Below are 15,671 nucleotides of genomic sequence, written 5' to 3'. Positions count from 1 at the left end.
TCACCTGACACGTTTATACCAAGTATAAAGGAGTGTGTGAAATTATTGTGTGCAAGCTTCCTGTGGGCTGATATGAGATAGGTAGGCTACAGTAAGCCACAGGTGGAACCGTGAAGACAAATACCAAAGCTGCTCTACATCTGTAACAGGAAGCCACAGTTCATCGCTTCAACATCCTTATTAACCCCATCTATGTCCTCCCCCTATAGTAGCTGTAGCGAAGGGGCAGGTCACAGATGGGGGGCTACATCCTTCTTAGAAAATCTTTTGTCACAATTCACTTTTTCACACAATGAAGACATTTTATCTGATGTTGCTTTTTCATGGTAAGTGGGCTTTTACTTCCAAATTAATTTACAGTTGTAATTTTGGTATACAACAAATAGCATCTTTTATCATGTATCATTATTAATTAGTAATGTTGTCAAACTGCTGCTATAGCCTATTAATATTTGTTTTGAGGACCATCACCATGTCAATGTTGCTGAATGTATTATGACACATACAATGACATTGATATACATTTCTTTATCTTTTTTTTCCAGTGAGTGTTCAGCTCCAATGTGATCAAACACAGATCAAAGTAATAGTTGGGGGTGAATTCAAACTAGTCTGCAATTACAACACAAGATTTCTGTACAGTAAAAAGTATTGGTGTCGAGGACATTCCAGAGCCACATGTGAGATTTTAATGGATTCTGAGGGCTTTGCCAAAGCAGAGGCCAAATACAAGTCTCACATCATAGATGCTGGAAGAAGGGGGATAGTTGTAAAAGTCACAGGTCTTCAATTACAAGACACTGGAAAATATTGGGTCGGGATTGACAGAATGCAATATGCTGACATCATGGCTTCAATAAACGTGCTTGTCACTGATGGTAAGAATATTGTTTTTATATTGTTATATTGTTAAAAACTATGTCAATAGCAAGGATCCTACCTGTGTGGTAAAAAATAATTTACTTCATATGCTGTTCTCTCTCACCCCTCCTTTCTCCCCCCAGTGCCTGTGTCCAAACCCATCATTTGGCCATTGACATCTATGGTGAATACATGTTGGGGGCAGCCTATGATAATACACTGTGGGAGTACACAGGGGACCCGTGTTCATTATACCTGGTACCAACACACCCCATCCCAGGACATCCCACTACACAGCTTGACTAATTTAAGTCTGCACTGTGGAAGCGTGGAACACGATACTCATTACTACTGCACTGCCAGTGATGACATAAGCACCCAGATGAGCGAAATGCTGTCTGTGCTGGTTCTAATGCCAGGAGAAAACAACTGTGTTTACACCATTACTATGTCAGGTATATAATCTAGCAATCCTAAATCTGTGAAAATGTTTACTGATGTCTTGTCATGAAGCTTTTATAATTTATTGCACACGGTGCAAGTTGATAAGATAATATTTAGTTTTTCCTTCAGGCCAACCCATTTATGACTGCACTGATAGAATGAGGACCAGCACCTCCTCTTCTCTGCCTCAGACTACATGGCTGGCTACGCAGCAAGCCTATCATTCTGAAAGCGGAAACCACACTTCTCTTACCAATCAAACACTCTGGCAACTGCTTGACAGCAGGTCTCATTAAAACATTCTTCCGCTCATTGGATTACATATCTAAATATAGCTATTATTCATCGTGTCACTGTGTGTTGAACATACATTTCTTCAAAGATACCATTAAAATAAAATAATATCCTGGTGGAAATAAAACTATTTTTTTACTAAGTATTTCTTTCTTTTATTGTCTTTTTCTTTTCAGGACATGGGAAGGCCTGCCACTCTGGTATACACTGATCCGTTGGGGTTCCTTTGCATTGTTACTGGCAACTGTGTGGATGGTGAACAAATGTACCGTGGCAAGAATCAAGAACTTCTCATGAGAAAGGGACAGATGTACTTTGGACAAATGTTCCATTTGGCTTGTTAACCTCTGTCTTACTCAAAAGTTATTTGTTATTTTACATAGGATTGTATTTTGTGGTTAAAGTTGTTTCCCCCATGGTTGCAAGCACACTTATTGTTGAATAATATAATAAAAGCGTATATTCTAGCCTATTCAGAAGGTCAACAAGTCTTGTCTGCATGCTCTATTTGTGCATCATTGATCATTGCTGCCAGGGTTCTAGTTAGAATCTCAGCCATGTGGGGGTTTACAGTTTCGAACCCTTCACCGACACCTTCCATTTATGTGCACAATCCAGTGCACCGTTCTCACTCTGCCACCTAGACACAGGTTCACTTCATTATTCTCCTCCCTGGTGGCGAGCTGACTGGGTGAGGCAATGCACACGTGTTCTCATTCTCAGATCAACACCAGAGCCTTCAAGATCGCCCACTCCTCACCAGATCTTCCCATAGAAATACCTGGCAAGTATAGTTGAAGTATTCATAGTTGCTGTTCGTACCTTGTTGTAGAGCATTTTTCTGTGTCATTCTGATTGCTTGTTTTTGGTCACACTCCAGAATAGATCTGCAGTGCCACTCCTCTCTCTGTCATTCTTCTGGATTTGTTTGGCTACTGACCTGCATGCTTGGACTCTGAGAGGCCGCAATCAGACATACACGTGAGACATCGTCTCCGTATCGTCTGAGAATGAGGGGACGAGGGGGAGGTCCAATTCATTGTCAATGAAGGTCACATGTTTTTTTTGTCGTTGCCGTGTCTCTTGCTCAACAGGGTTACACCCGCCACTCCGACATGTCTCCTTTCCGACATGTCTCCATTCCGACACTAACCCTATCTCTAACCCTTACCCTAAACTTAACCCCTATGGAAGTGTCGCCACTCCGACAATAAGAAGTCAATTTCGGAGTGGCGACATGTCGGAATGGAGAGCGACACCCGCTCAACAGAAGGCTGTCTTTTGGCCAAGAGACACGGCAACGACAAAAAAACCACGTGACCTTCATTGACAATGAATTGGACCTCCCCTCCGCCCCTCATTCTCAGAGGATACGGACACGATAGCTCTCGCAACTGTCTGTAGCGCGCCTGACTACTCTCCTGGATACCCTTAAGTATGGTTTATATCAGGGGTCTTCAACTTGTTTCAGCCCAAGGACCCCTTATCTGAGGGAGATGATGGATCTGTATATACTTCAAGGACCGGTGTCTCCCAGTGGTCTGTACTTGAGACACTTTGTGAACTTGTAGATCTGCTATTGACATACACGGTTCTTTCAAGGCATATGACTAATATGATAACCATTTACTAAATAAAATGGAGTTGGAACAACTGAAGTTCGGGAGGTGTGGCCAAGCAGAGGACAATCAACTATCTCTAACCAGCCACTGGCAACTCCACCCATGCCACCCCTTGCCAACCACTCACCTATCTCCTATCAAGCCGACAACTCCTCCTCTACCATTCACGGTGGTATAAAAACCCAACTTGAAAAATGGCGGCGTGCATAGTTTCCAGTAACCCACCCTCCCTCCTTCTACATTTATTTTCTACCTCTATCCTCTCTACAGGTTCCAGGTGGGGTCTCTCTACATTCTTCAGCACAAACGCATGCTCTTGACCCCTAAGCCAAAGTATCTGGGTCTGCGACCCACCGGAACCTCCCTCCTCATGCCTGCCATCCCCCTTCCGTGCTCCTGACCATCGAAGCTGCACACTTCACGCTTGCGTGTGGTGATCACCTTCGATGATCATGCCAGCACCCAAATGCCATTCTCGTGCCCATGGCCATCTAAGCTGCACCTTAGATGACCACACACTCAGTGTCATTTCATGCCCTTGGCCATCTAAGCTGCACACACCATGCTTGCATGGTGGTGCGTGTCATGTTTACTTGAATATAAAGAGTTTTTAGCACCCCTAGTGGTTGCCTTGAGGATTGCTACCAGCTAATGTCTACCTTGTTCTTATTGGGAGTTGTGATCACATGTGTAGTTTACCTTGTTCTTATTGGCTGTTGTGTTCACATGTGCTAGCCTTTACATCCTGGTCAGCTTTGTTGTGAAAGAGACACACATATGCTCCAGAATATTCAATCTTTTGCCTTCCACCTGTTTTGAGCCTTGGAGAAGCTTTGTCTGTGAGTTACTATTACATGTTTCATCTTTAAGAATGAATAATGATGCATATTTAGGTGTTTTATTTTACACTTGTAAAGTTTGTGGTTAATTACCTACCATGCCATTTACTACAACCAACTTTGTCATTTGTTGTGCAGCCTTCTTGTTTCTAACTGCATAATTTAGGCATTACATTTATGTTGTATTATTTTTATTAAGAGCACTTTTTCTTGTGCATTTATTTTCAGTTTCACAAAATGTCTGGAAAAGCATTGTAAGCAAGTTGATGAAGATTGCCAAGTAAACAAGCCTCAACTTTACTACCACGCCTCATCATTGAAGCTTTTCAATGCCTAGTACTGTACATCTGTTTAGCTATCTGTCACTTCGTGTAGAGCCACACACGCAGGGGACAGAATAGTGAAAAGACAGCACCATACTGAGGCCACTACTGTGATTCTGGCAAACAAGACAGCTACTCTCCATTGACTGTCCTGGCCCTGTATCTGTCCTCTTCATACGATAGCCTAACTGGAGTACAGCATACATACACAAGATGGAGGAAGCAAACACAAACGATGAACAGGAAGCTAAATCTACAAGTTCATCTACAACATCGTACACAACAAGATCTAAGGCAAGTTCTCGCAGCTCTAACAAATCGTCAGCGAGCCTAGCAGCAGCTAAAGCACGTGCCAGAGCTGAAGCAGTGCGTGCTCGCACCACCTTTGTTAAAAGAGAGACTGAGCTCATGGTCGAAAAAGCCCAGTTGGAGGCTGCTCTAACCACACTAAAGCAAGAGGAAGAGTGTGCAGCTGCCGTTGCTGAGGCCGAGGTTCTTGAATCAGCTGCTGCAGAACTAGGATCTCAATCAAACGCGAGGTCATTGAACATTGCAGCAATTCCCCATGAGTCCAGAGAAAAAAGAACAAGTGACTATGTCGAATGCCATTCCAGACTTGACTCTATTCAGTTGTCACCGTCCCATCTTGAGAACAATACACCAAATCAGCTACATGGCGCCCCTCTCACACCTGTGCAAGACAGTAAACAAATTCATACGACCAGGGATGGAATGAGTAGTGCTTCAGCTCATGCCGAACAAAACAAACACTCCTCCAGAGTACACAGTATGAATCATTCAGCTGCCCAACATTACCCTGGGATCCATCCAGGCAACCTCTCATCGATGAACAGGCCCCAGACCCATACGCCCCCTATTAACATTCAAGCACCACAGTCATCTGTTCCTGACAGCACAGGCATAAATGACTTTGCTATCTACATGGCTCGTCGTGAGCTTGTGACATCTGGGATGACCATGTTCGATGACCGCCCAGACAATTATTGGAGCTGGAAATCAACCTTCATGAATGTCATACAAGGACTGAAACTCACCTATACTGAAGAGCTCGACCTTCTAACAAGGTGGTTGGGCTCCGAGTCATCAGAGCAGGTCAGAAGGATCAGAGCCGTTCATGTCAGTGACCCTGCTGCTGGGCTCAGGATGGCGTGGACACGCCTTGATGAGTCCTATGGGTCTCCTGAGACCATTGAAAAGGCTCTTTTAGACAAACTTGAGAGGTTCCCAAAGATCAGCAACAAAGAGCCCCTAAAATTAAGAGACCTTGGCGACCTGTTAAAGGAGTTGGAGTCAGCCAAATTAGAGGGCTATTTGACTGGGCTTGCTTACTTAGATACACCCCGAGGCGTCAATCCTATAGTGGAGAAACTGCCATATGGGCTTCAAGAGAAATGGATGACACAAGGGAGTTTGTATAAGCTTCACAACCACGTCCAATTTCCACCATTTTCATTCTTCACCGATTTCATCTGCAGAGAGGCCCACATTCGTAATGATCCGAGTTTCACACTCAGTTCATCTGGCATGATGGCAGTAAGACCAACCAGCGCTGTGAAAAGTTACACACCCTCTAGAGGTCAAATTTCATCCCACAAAACAGAAATCATGCCAAATCCAGCAAGCATGTTTACGAAGACTGGCAGCAGTAACTTGGACATTAACAGGCAGTGTCCAATTCACAACAAACCCCATCCACTACGACAATGCAGAGGCTTCCGAGCTAAGACACTGGAGGAACGCAAAACATTTCTTAAGGAGAGTGGGATTTGTTTCCGATGCTGCTCTTCAGCTGACCATGTGGCTAAGGACTGTAAAATAGTCATTAAGTGCAACGAGTGTGACAGCAACGGACATGTCACGGCCCTCCATCCAGGACCAGCCCCATGGACCGCCATAGACTCTGACACAGAGCATGGCGGGGAGGAGAGTGGAGATGTTTCTCCCGACGTAGTCTCCAAATGCACAGAAGTATGTGGCGGAACCAATACATCTCGTTCCTGCTCTAAAATCTGTCTCATAAAAGTGTATCCAGCAGGACAACCACAGAGATCGGTGAGAGCCTATGCTGTGCTCGACGACCAGAGTAACAGGTCTCTCGCTCGACCCGAGTTCTTCGACCTGTTTGACTCATATGGAACAGATGCTCCCTACACACTGCGCACATGTTCTGGAGTGACACATATGTCTGGCAGAAGAGGAGTCGGCTTTGTAGCTCAGACTTTAGACGGAAGAGTCAACGTGCCCCTTCCCACACTCATAGAGTGCGACCATATACCGGATGATAGGTCAGAAATACCTACACCTGCAGCTGCCAAACACCACTCTCACCTTAAGTCTATAGCTAATCTCATACCTGACCTTGACCCCAATGCACAGATTCTCCTACTCCTTGGTCGGGACATCTTACAAGTCCACAAGGTAAGAGACCAGCGGAATGGTCCGAACAACGCCCCCTATGCCCAAAGACTTGACCTTGGCTGGGTCGTCATTGGAGAAGTCTGCCTGGGCGCTGCTCACAAGCCAAAGGGAGTCAGCACATACCGGACTAATGTTCTGGAAAATGGCCGCCACTCACACTTCAGCCCATGCCCAAACCACCTCGTTTTGAAAGAGGTAACAGTAAAGACGGCTAAGAAGCCCTTAAGCTCCCAAAACCTATGCCACCCTCACTCTTCCCACAGCCCAGTTCAGAATGTTGTTGATTATCAATTGGGAAGTAGGATCTTCGAAACAACAGAGGAAGACAATAAGATTGCACCATCCATTGAAGACAAACGATTCATACAGTTGATGGACAAGGAGATGTTCATAGACGATACTAACAGTTGGGTGGCTCCCCTTCCATTTCGCACACCCAGACCACGCCTCCCCAACAACAGAGAACAAGCTCTGACCCGTTTCACCAGCCTCTGCCGAACTCTCGAAAGAAAGCCTGAAATGAAAAGCCATTTTCTGTCTTTCATGCAGAAAATCTTTGACCACGACCATGCTGAATTGGCTCCACCGCTGCAGGATGGAGAAGAATGCTGGTACCTTCCTAGTTTCGGTGTATACCACCCACGAAAGCCTGGCCAGATCCGAGTCGTGTTCGACTCCAGCGCTTCACACCTCGGCCTCTCATTAAACGATGTGCTGCTGTCGGGACCCGATTTAAACAACAGCTTGCTGGGTGTGCTAATGCGATTTAGGGGTGAGCAGGTGGCCATCACAACAGACATTGAACAAATGTTCCACAGCTTCGTTGTCAGGGAGGACCACAGGAACTTCCTCCGATTCCTGTGGTTCAGAAACAACGACACCACTCAAGGAGTTGTGGAATACAGGATGAAAGTCCATGTATTTGGCAATCGCCCCTCTCCTGCGGTTGCCATTTATGGGCTACGGCAAGCAGCTCTCCATGGGGAAAACGAGTTTGGTGGAGATGCAAAACAGTTCATACACAGAGACTTCTATGTCGACGACGGACTCAAATCCCTGTCATCTGAAACTGCAGCCATCAACCTACTAAAATCGGCCCAAAGTATGCTCGCCATCTCAAACTTGAGACTCCATAAAATAGCATCCAACAGTCCAGTCGTCATGCAGGCGTTTCCCTCAACAGACCATGCAAAGGATCTGAAAGACCTTGATCTCGACATTGACTCACTCCCTGTACAACGCAGTCTTGGATTAAGCTGGGACCTTGCGAACGACACTTTCACGTTCTGTGTTGCCAGTACTGAGAAGCCATTCACTCGAAGAGGAGTGCTTTCAACAGTTAACAGCCTGTTCGACCCACTTGGTCTTGTGGCTCCTATTACCATCCAAGGGAAGCTTTTACTACGCCAGCTCACCAGCGGTACCTTCGACTGGGACACTCCTCTCCCAGCAGAAAAGGAGACCGACTGGATTGTATGGAGAGATTCTCTGCAAGATTTGGAGCAGTTTGTAACCCCTCGAGCCTACACAGCAGCTTCCCTCTCAACAGCTCAACATAGAGAGATCCATATCTTTTCAGACGCCTCTATAAATGGCATTGCAGCTGTCGCATACCTCAAGGTTACGGATGCTGAAGGGAAATGCCATGTTGGTTTCATTATGGGGAAAGCCAAATTAGCCCCCTTAGCAGTCCACACTGTCCCCAGACTTGAGCTAGGTGCTGCTGTCCTGGCAGTGGAGCTCAGTGAATTGATTTTAAGTGAGCTGGACATCAAGCTGAACAATTTGAAGTTCTACACCGACAGCAAGGTGGTGCTAGGGTACATATATAATGAAACCAGGAGGTTTTATGTGTACGTCAGCAACAGGGTCGAACGGATAAGAAAGTCCACACGCCCTGAACAGTGGCATTATGTCCACACCAGTCAAAACCCTGCAGATGTGGCCACTAGGCCAGTGTCTGCTGCTCAACTCTCAGCCACCAACTGGCTCACCGGTCCAGATTTCCTAGCACACTCCGTTGAGTCAGACACAGCTGAAGAAACTTTCTATGACCTCATTGATTCAGAGTCTGATATGGACGTTCGATGCCACACCACTACAGCCACAGACTCCCAGAGAAGCATTGGTTCACATCGCTTTGAAAGGTTCTCCACATGGCATTCCCTGGTTCGAGCTGTGGCCTCCCTCATCCACATCGTTCAGGTCTTCAAGTCTGAGAAGGACGGTAACAAACAAGATTGCACTGGCTGGCATCACTGTTCGAAGCCTCACACAGCTGACACACTGTCACAGGCAAAGAATACCATCATCGGGTGTGTACAAAAGGAAGCATACCAAAATGAGATGTGTTGTTTGCAGAAGGGAAAAGCCATTCCCAAGAACAGTTCCCTTCGAAAGCTCAACCCTGTCCTTGATGGGAATGGACTCCTGAGAATAGGCGGTCGGCTCCAGCATGCTACACTTGAAATGGAGGAGAAACATCCTCTCGTTATCCCAGGCCGCAGCCACATTGCAACACTACTCGTAAATCACTACCATGAGAGAGTTAAACATCAAGGCAGAATCTTCACCGAAGGAGCTATACGCACAGACGGCTACTGGATTGTGGGAGCAAAGAAATGCATTTCCAGGAATCTGCATAGGTGTGTCACGTGCAACAGACTCCGTGGTAGAACAGCAGAACAGCAGATGTCAAATCTACCTTCTGATCGTCTCAGCACTGAACCCCCTTTTACAAATGTGGGCTTGGATGTGTTTGGACCCTGGATCATCTCCACTCGTCGTACCCGAGGAGGTGCAGCTAACAGTAAAAGGTGGGCAGTACTGTTCACATGCCTAAGCATACGTGCTGTGCATATTGAGCTGCTTGAGTCGATGGACACATCGAGCTTTATAAATGCTCTACGGCGCTTCTTTGCTGTGCGTGGTCCCACAAAGGTGATCCGTTCTGACTGCGGTACAAACCTAAAAGGAGCCTGCAAAGAGTTGCAAATCTTACAGGATGAAACAAACATGTCAAAGTATCTCAGTGAAGAAGGATGCACATGGCTGTTTAACCCACCCCACTCTTCCCACATGGGAGGAGTGTGGGAAAGAATGATTGGGGTTTCAAGACGGATCCTTGACTCCATGTTATCTCAGATCAGTTCCTCCCATCTCACTCACGAAGTGCTTTCAACCCTCATGGCCGAGGTCGCTGCCATAATAAATGCAAGACCCCTCGCCCCAATCTCGACCGATGCAGACTCGCCCTTTCTTCTGACTCCAGCGATGATCTTGACACAGAAGGTCTGCACCCCTCTTCCTCCCTCAGGATCCTTTGAGAGTGCGGATCTACATCGCCAGCAATGGAAACGGGTTCAGCACTTGTCAAATGCCTTTTGGACAAGATGGAGGCGAGAATATCTCCCCACACTCCAGAGCAGAAGCAAGTGGCAAGATAGCCAAGTCAACATAAAGGAAGGAGACTTGGTGCTGCTCAGAGACACCCAGGTCAAGAGGAATGAGTGGCCTATGGCTCTCGTCATCAAGGCTCACCCTAGCAACGACGGGAGGGTCAGAAAGCTTGAGTTAAAGGTCACTAAAGGGGGATCTGTGAGGACTTTCTTCAGGCCAGTGACTGAAGTGGTGTTACTAATGTCTCCCTAAGCCCTACCATGGACAGTTTCTTGCCCTAACTTTGATAGTGGTATTCTATCTAATACCAGGCGGGGAGTGTCATGTTTACTTGAATATAAAGAGTTTTTAGCACCCCTAGTGGTTGCCTTGAGGATTGCTACCAGCTAATGTCTACCTTGTTCTTATTGGGAGTTGTGATCACATGTGTAGTTTACCTTGTTCTTATTGGCTGTTGTGTTCACATGTGCTAGCCTTTACATCCTGGTCAGCTTTGTTGTGAAAGAGACACACATATGCTCCAGAATATTCAATCTTTTGCCTTCCACCTGTTTTGAGCCTTGGAGAAGCTTTGTCTGTGAGTTACTATTACATGTTTCATCTTTAAGAATGAATAATGATGCATATTTAGGTGTTTTATTTTACACTTGTAAAGTTTGTGGTTAATTACCTACCATGCCATTTACTACAACCAACTTTGTCATTTGTTGTGCAGCCTTCTTGTTTCTAACTGCATAATTTAGGCATTACATTTATGTTGTATTATTTTTATTAAGAGCACTTTTTCTTGTGCATTTATTTTCAGTTTCACAAAATGTCTGGAAAAGCATTGTAAGCAAGTTGATGAAGATTGCCAAGTAAACAAGCCTCAACTTTACTACCACGCCTCATCATTGAAGCTTTTCAATGCCTAGTACTGTACATCTGTTTAGCTATCTGTCACTTCGTGTAGAGCCACACACGCAGGGGACAGAATAGTGCGTGACCGTAGATGACCACGCTGGCACCCCCATGTCATCTCAGCCCTGATGACCTAGCCGGCACCTACGTCATTCAAGCCCCGATGACCGTGCCGTCTCCCCCATGCTGCTCAGGTGTCTTAGCCATCTAAGCCGCACACAGCACGCTTGCGTGTTGTGATGTCCTTAGATGACTATTTCGCACTCAGCATTATGGCCGTTTATGCTGCACCATTATTTTTCAGTGTATTCACAGGGAGTCACTTGTTGCCGAAGAAATGAGTGCTGAATCATCAGATGTCATGGACTGTCATGAAAGCCGTCTATTTTGTCAAGAAGAGTCGTTGGCAAACACGTCTCTTCTCTGCAGAGTGAAAATAACACAGCTCTACTTCACCACTCTGAGGTTTGATGTATTGTTCTGAATAGACATGCATACATTAAACTAGCGTGACAACACAGTTCCATTTTAAGTTTTTACTTCTCCAGAACTGCACAGAGCTGTTTTTTTTCACTGATCATCTTGGTCACTGAATTTGCATATCTGGCTGAAATTGTTTGTGATCTGAACAGTATTAGGAAGTTTCACTTCCTCAAATACAATTGGACACTCCCTTCGGCCTACATGTGTGTGTGTGTGCGTCCGAGACAGTTTACCACAGAATGTACAAATTATTACGTGAGAATTGAGGAAGTAACAAACATACTATTCTTCTTAAGAAGTTCCACAGTTAAAACCGTAACTAATGGCAACAGAGCACCATATGTAGTGCACCGGTTCTCAAAGTGGGGCCCGGGGACCTCTAGGGGTCCTTGAGGGGGTTCCAGGGGGTCCCCAGTTAAAATGACGAACAGTTGAACAACCTGAACACTATGTTTTTTTTTAGCGGTGCTCCTGGAAGGAGCTAAGCTCCAACATCTGGCTTTGTCCAAAGTGTCAAAGTGTGTTGTAAGCCAAGGGTCACTCTGGCCAAGCATCGCAGCATATATATATATATATATAGATAGATAGATACCTTTATTATCCCAAGGGGGAAATTCAGTTGTCCAGTAGAAGCACAGCAGTATACAGTTATTTACAAAGTTACAGAGACGTAAGAAAAGATAGATAAGAGGGAAAAAAACAAAAAACAAAGACAAGAGCAGTACAGTACCAACTAGAAGCAGTGCTCTTCCGAGCACAGGTCTCCACCAGGCCACACAAATCGGCCTGTTATAGCGCCACCATGAGGCTGATTTGAAAAATGTGGGGCAGAGGTTCTAGATTGGCATCCAGGGAATGTGTGTGCTCACTTTGGCAGCGATCGGGCCAACGGTGACTGAGATTAGCTGCACACAAACTGCGAGGACACACGCACGCACGGACGCACGGACGGACGGACACACGGACGGACGGAGGGGAAAACATACTCTCCCTCAGGCTTCGGCTGGTGGAGACAATAAAGAGAAGGTGCATCAATAGAGGGGGCGAATAATATATAAGTATATATACATAAAGTGTCTCGCAAAAGAGACCATAGCAGTCAATGCTAGTTAGTGCAAACAAGTATCTCACTGTCATTGTTAAATAAAGCAAAAATACTCAGAAACTACCAACACAACATAGTGCAATGTCAAAAATCAGTGCGAAAAAAGAAGAAACTAGGAAGCGTGTCACCGCAAGACGCACATGAGCACTCTTCCTGGACGGTCCTTAGAGGTCAAAGTCAATACAGCAATAGTTCCTTAGAGGTCAAAGTCAATACAGCAATGTTTCCGTCAGTCTAAGTTAGGAAGGGAGACCTTTTCAAGCGTCCGTTATGTGTCTCGTTGTACAGCTTAAGGGCAGCCGGTATATATATATATTTTTTTTATTTATTTTTTTTTTTTTTTTGATATTTGATTACATCTATAGATTTCTTTTAATTTATTTTTTTCATTTAAACTAACATTTTTTTTAAACATTCAATAACACTCAATAGCCAACAGATATTCATTAAAGAATGAGCGCTCAGTGCAGAGAGACAGACTGCTCATTACGTGATCTCTCTTCACACACAAACTGAAACTGCCTGTGATATTGCAACATATTTTCAATGGCATGAAATACTGTATGCCAACCATGCAGGCCCGGAGCCAGGATCAAGTGAATAACTACAGTACATAAAACAGTGCCATCTCTTTGCACTTATTTACCTTGTTAATGTAAATAGTGCTCATCATCAAACATATAATCTTCCGAATGTCTGTCTGTCTGTCTGTCTGTCTGTCTGAGTGAGTGAGTGTCTGTCTGTCTGTCACAGCGTTTCTCCTCAGTGGCTGGAGCAATTGATCTGAAATCGCATCACCATTAGCATATGAACACACCTGACATAACTGTGAAGCCCGTTCGTCACTTTCACAAATCATATGCTGCATATTAGCATTTTTATGGTGTATCTACTATCTATTCTGCATCTAGCATGAGGCATATCTATTCTTCATCTAGCATGAGGCAACATGTTTAACCAGCTGTGTGTGTGTGTGTGTGTGTGTGTGTGTGTGTGTGTGTGTGTGTGTGTGTGTGTGTGTGTGTGTGTGTGTGTGTGTGTGTGTGCAGGCGGGTGGGGTGGGGGGTGGGGGGGGGGGGTACACAGTATCTCTGTAGCCATTAAACGAAACGGGTATTTCTTACATTGATGCTCCTACATATTATCATGCAAGCACCAGTTAAAGTTACTTTCCATCCCTCATATACTGTGTGCACAGTGCACATCCCATAACCCACACACTGCACATCTTTTCGGAGCTCATATCTTTGAACGGGTAAGGGCTAGTTACATTAAACAAATCATTATTTGTGATTAAAATAATGGTTATCAGCTATTTTCACAGAGACACCACGGGCCTTAGCAACCTCATGGTGGCGCTAGAACAGGCATGTGAGAAATCAGGGGCAGGTTGTGGGTTGCCAGCCAAGGAGTGTGTGTGCAAAGTTTGGCATGGATAGGGGCAACGGTGCTGGAGATAAGAGTAGGGCCAAAATTGTGATGTGACGGACAGACTGACTAACAGACAACCGGTGGAGGTTTTCATAGTAACTTGCGACCTGGCGGTCGCAATCAACCTCCACGTATGTCATGGGAGCTATTGCGCCCACATATCTATCTTTAACTTTATCTTTTGAGTATTAGTTTAGGTTGGTATAGAAGACTACCGGTAAGTGGAAGGTTTTCACTTCCTTTGTTAACCATGGTGAGAACCGACAATGCAAAATCCTGAGTAAAATAATCTGAATTTAACAGTGTACTGAAAGGTTGGTTGAAAATGTAAAGAAAAAAGGACATTAATAGACAGTCTGTCAAAAATGTTATATCACGATAATCCAGAAAAAAAGAAAACTAACAAAGCCATGACTAGTGTGTATATTCAACATTCCTTCCTCATACAATTGAGCATTATGAGGATACAAGTGTGTTTTCAGGTTTTCTGATGCTGTACTTGCTGCACAATGGCAAGACACACCCATCAGATCCTGTCCGGAAATGACATAGCACTTCCAGCCAGACCACACACATTATATCATGATGTTTCTGGCACACACACACACACACACACACACACACACACACACACACACACACACACACACACACACACACACACACACACACACACACACACACACACACACACACACACACACACACACACACACACACACACACACACACACGTTTTAATTTTCGTTCTGTTCTGTTATCTTCAGCTTTAACCTTTATTATGATATGAGACGACTCAATAGTATGGCATTGGCATGACATTGAGATGTCCACAAAATATGTGGATCTCAGCAGGTATAATATGTTCATACTTGGTGATTTACTCATTCATTGATGTTATGCAACATTTTGGCCTATTTGGGAGCAAAGGTTGTTTCCACAGAGATACAAGAATGCAAATACCATTCCAGAATTTGAAAATGTATCTCTTGTCTTGAACAAATAATGAATTGGCAGTGACGTGGTTACCTCACAGACAGGAAGCTATGAGTAAGAGTGAACCGTGACACTACCAGGTAATTACATCTACAATTCAAACATATTTCCGTTTACAGACCAAACAGTTTTTCAATGAGACCGAAGTTTATCTAGTAAACCATTGATTGCACCTGATTGCACCAAGGGACCAATCCAGTATTGTTTTGAACACAACTTGGAGTTATATTGACATAATTCATAGATGGATGCTATTACCCCACAGTCTCCACCCTCAATCAAAATATAGCTCAATTTTACTCAGTTTTACTCAGTTTACTGCAGACTAATCTCTCGAGACAGCCTCAGAGTAGGTGTCGCCCTTTCTTTGACGATGGGTTCCCAGATTGACTGCAGACTGGCTATGCTTTTTGTTCGTGCCTATTCCCAGATGATGCCCTGTTAGGGGAACAACACTAACAGAATCCATATGGCCAAGACCGATGGTGCGATGAATTGGTCGCTTTTCGCCTTTAGGCATCTTACTTGTATGACT

The sequence above is a fragment of the Nannobrachium achirus genome (assembly GCF_963921795.1).
Source record: "Nannobrachium achirus genome assembly, chromosome: 9".
NCBI lineage: Eukaryota > Metazoa > Chordata > Actinopteri > Myctophiformes > Myctophidae > Nannobrachium > Nannobrachium achirus.
Note: the sequence above shows the minus strand (reverse complement) of the source record.